This window comes from Lactuca virosa, chromosome 6 (assembly GCF_052849685.1).
Source record: "Lactuca virosa cultivar CGN04683 chromosome 6, Lactuca_virosa_CGN04683_v6, whole genome shotgun sequence".
NCBI lineage: Eukaryota > Viridiplantae > Streptophyta > Magnoliopsida > Asterales > Asteraceae > Lactuca > Lactuca virosa.
Genome location: NC_136431.1, coordinates 215964684 through 215969906, shown reverse-complemented (window position 1 = coordinate 215969906; position 5223 = coordinate 215964684).

Below are 5223 nucleotides of genomic sequence, written 5' to 3'. Positions count from 1 at the left end.
CTGTAATTCATGTATTGTGTAAATAAAGTCTGTTTGAAATTGCAGATGATACTAAAACGTTTGAAAAAAAATATTCCAGAAGGAGGACAAATACAAAAATCACGAACGGAGGTGATAAATAATATGACTGTGTTCAATCACATCTGATTGAAATTGACTTTGTCATTTTCTGATTATATATGTATTTTTATATATCTCAGAAAATCCAAAACAAAAGCACAAAAAGCGAAAAAAGGACAGTGTAACAGAAGAAACAAAGATAACAACAGAACAAAAAAATATGAAAGGTATTGCTCAATCACATATGATTATACACATAAACATAACACCATATGTTTTTAATCAAATGTGATTACCTGCTTTTATATGCAAAAAACATCATCAATCACATGTGATTAACATCAATCAATAACACTTTAAGCTTTATTATAATACCATTCTTTTATTGATTCTGACTTTTATCAATATTTATACTTATTTATTATTGATTTGTATACAAATATGAATTTGATTACAGCTATTGTAGTATTCACAGAAGAAAAGCAAACAACAACAGAAAAAAAAGGTATATTTAAATCACATATGGTTTATGAAGACATGTTATAAACATATGATTATATGATTATCCCTTTTTTACAATTTGTCTCTCTAAAGGAAAACGAAAAAGATCAAATGAAGAAGACACAACAGAAACAAGGTCCAAGTTAAAACACGACAAAGGTATAATTCAATCACATATGATTGTAATATGTATTTAAAATCACATAATTATTAATTATTACTTGATTCTCAATTAGTATATGATTATTATTTTCATAACAGCTGAAAAGAAAACTGAGTCAAGAAAGAGAAAACCCATATCTTCAAAAAGTAAAGATTAACTACTTGATGAAAATGAAGATGATTCCGATTCTGCAACAAAAGATATAAAGAAAAGAAAGAAGAAGATAATAAAGAAACATTTTGATACAATCAGAAACAGGTATAACTTTGTGATTAACAACTTGATACAAAAAAATAATTTTATTAAATCATATGTGATATACTAATACCTTTATTAAATCACATATGATTAATATCTTTTATGTATGAAAAAACATCAATATACAAATAAGATAATTTATTTAATCATATATGATTCAAAGATGAATCACCATGTGATTAATATCTTTTATATACGAAAATGTGATTATACAAAAATTTATTAAGTCATATATGATTGAAAAATCAATCATGTGTGATTATTCAAAACATATTTCATGTATTTTTCAGTTAACACACATGTGATAAAATTATAAAACATGTATAATACCTTCATTAATTATTATCATAACATATGAATTAAATTCATTATGTGATATATTTGATGATAGATGTACACCTGGAGCTTTGTTGTCTATTATACAAGGCCTCAATGAAGTACAAAAAAATTGTGTCAGACAGATGGGTTTTGGGGGAATATTAAATATGAAGATGACAGAGGTCCCAGGGGCCTTAAGCTGATTTGTTCTTAAGAATTTTAACTCCGAAACAAAGAAGATAGTTCTTCAAAAAGGAGTTATTGATGTCACCAAAGAATCCGTCAAAGAAATTCTTGGATTTCCTTTGGGAAGAAAACAGTTTTCAAAACTTACATTCAGAACAAAAGAAGATAAATGTTATGAAGAATGGACAAACCAGTTTGATGACAAGAAGATGATTCGACTTCAAGATATAAAGATGAAGATTGTTTCCACCAACAAGGCAGATATGAATTTCAAGATGAATTTCATAGCTTTGTTGATCAACTCGCTGATAGAATCAAGCTCTTCAGGAAAAGCAAACACCAACCCATTGAACTACATAACAAGCAAGACGAAAATAGAAAACATCGACTGGTGTTCTTATCTGATAGACTGTTTGGTTAAAAACAAACAATCTTTTGATCCATCAAATCCAACAAGCAATTTTAATGGACCATCTGCTTATTTGGTGGTATGTTTAATATGTTTTACACTATTTAAATATTTTTAAAATCACATATGATTTTTATTTATTTATAACGTATGTTCTAACATGAGTATCTATAATCACATGTGATTTAAATGTCATATTCTTAAATCATATATGATTAGTAGAATTTGTTACAAAATTAATAAAAATTTTTTGCAGTTGCTTTATCTAGACAGAATCAAATCTGATGTATTTAACATTGAAAGAACACGTCTAGTGATCTGCCATTGGACTTCAGAGAAAATAAAGATGAGAGAAACTTTTGAAAAGGATGAGCTTGGTGATTTTGGAACAGGGGATTTCAATGATGAGTATGTTGATGAAGAATTGAATGAGGAGGTAAATTTAATTGAAACAATTATATGAAAACTCATTATTATTTACTAATATTTTACATGTTACATTATATATATTAATATATATTTTAATTCATTTATTATGTAGGCTTATGAGCATGTGGTTGTGAATAAGTATAAGAAGTTACATATGATGATTGAAGATGGTAAAAATAAATTCCCTGAAAATATAACCCTTAATCATTTGAAAATTAGCTTTGATGCAATTTTTAAAGATAAGAGTGACAATAGTGATGATGATGACAATGGAGATGATCATGATCAATAAAAGAAAAAGAATGTAGGAGGGGAAAATATTGAAAGAGGTAAGTGTATTTAAAAAAGTCTCTATACAATCACATGTGATTACGTATACAATCACATGTGATTAAATATTTAACTTAAATTATATGCAGTTACGGGACAAGAAAATGAGAATCTTAAAGGAGGAGAGGAACAGCAACGAAAAAATAAAGATGAGGGAGGTGAAGATATTAAAATAACAAGTAAGTAATATTTTACTAAATCATATGTGATTCTTAAAAAGTAACTTTTTACAATCACATGTGATTAAAAACAAATTTTTATTAAATGCAAATCACATGTGATTAACAACAAATTTTTTATATATGTAGATGGTGAGAAAGATGAAAATGATAATAATGATCAGGGTTTGGATTACATGAATTTGAATGATGAAGGTGTTGAAAATGAAAAAGGTGGTAATAATAAAGAATAACAAAATGCTGAAGGAGAAGGTAAACAACAATATATATTAATAAAGTAATCAAATGTAATTATAATTTATGTAAACACATATGATTACATTCAAAAATCATTAATAATTTCTTTTTAATTGTATTAAGCTGTGGAGGGGATGAATATAGAAAGGAAGAATGATAAGAAAGTAGAAGGAATAACTGGTGAACAACCACAAAGAGATGGAGAAGGTAAATATAAATATATTGAAAATAACAATATAATATATTTGTACACATAATAATCATCTCTGATTACATCTCTTGTAATCATATGTGATTATATTCACATAACAATACAAATATATTTGTACAATATTTTTTTTAATAACATATGATTACTGAATCATATGTGATTCTTTAAAAGTAACTTATTACAATCACATGTGATTAAAAATAATTTTTTATTATATGCAAATCACATGTGATTAACTACAAATTTTTATATATGCAGATGGTGAGAAAGATGAAAATGATAATAATGATCAAGGTTTGGATGACATGAATTTGAATGATGAAGGTGTTGAAAATGAAAAATGTGGTAATAATAAAGAAGAACAAAATGCTGAAGGAGAAGGTAAACAACAATATATATTAATAAAGTAATCAAATGTAATTATAATTTATGTAAACACATGTGATTACATTCACAAATCATTAATAATTTCTTTTTAATTGTATTCAGCTGTGGAGGGGATGAATATAGAAAGGAAGAATGATAAGAAAGTAGAAGGAATAACTGGTGAACAACCACAAAGAGATGGAGAAGGTAAATATAAATATATTGAAAATAACAATATAATATATTTGTACACATAATAATCATATATGATTACATCTCTTGTAATCACATGTGATTATATTCACATAACAATACAAATATATTTGTACAATATTTTTTTTAATAACATATGATTACTCAATCATATGTGATTCTTAAAAAGTAACTTTTTACAATCACATGTGATTAAAAAAAATTATTATATGTAAATCACATGTGATTAACTACAAATTTTTTATATATGTAGATGGTGAGAAAGATGAAAATGATAATAATGATCAAGGTTTGGATGACATGCATTTGAATGATGAAGGTGTTGAAAATGAAAAATGTGGTAATAATAAAGAAGAACAAAATGTTGAAGGAGAAGGTAAACAACAATACATATTAATAAAGTAATCAAATGTAATTATAATTTATGTAAACACATGTGATTACATTCACAAATCATTAATAATTTATTTTTAATTGTATTCAGCTGTGGAGGGGATGAATATAGAAAGGAAGAATGATAAGAAAGTAGAAGCAATAACTGGTGAACAACCACAAAGAGATGGAGAAGGTAAATATAAATATATTGAAAATAACAATATAATATATTTGTACACATAATAATCATATATGGTTACATCTCTTGTAATCACATGTAATTATATTCACATAACAATACAAATATATTTGTACAATATTTTTTTTAATAACATATGATTACTCAATCATATGTGATTCTTAAAAAGTAACTTTTTACAATCACATGTGATTAAAAACAAAATTTTATTATATGCAAATCACATGTGATTAACTACAAATTTTTTATATATGTAGATGGTGAGAAAGATGAAAATGATAATAATGATCAAGGTTTGGATGACATGAATTTGAATGATGAAGGTGTTGAAAATGAAAAAGGTGGTAATAATAAAGAAGAACAAAATGCTGAAGGAGAAGGTAAACAACAATATATTAATAAAGTAATCAAATGTAATTATAATTTATGTAAACACATGTGATTACATTCACAAATCATTAATAATTTATTTTTAATTGTATTCAGCTGTGGAGGGGATGAATATAGAAAGGAAGAATGATAAGAAAGTAGAAGGAATAACTGGTGAACAACCACAAAGAGATGGAAAAGGTAAATATAATTATATTGAAAATCATATCTTATAATTAACAAAACAGTGTTATTAAATACGTTATAATCACATGTGATTATAAATGTTATTACATACCTTATAATCACATGTGATTATAATAACATAAATATAATATCTTTGTGTAATTAATTCTTTTAATCATATATGATTAATAATTTTTTATAATTATATATCAGGTGTAGAGGGGATAAATATGG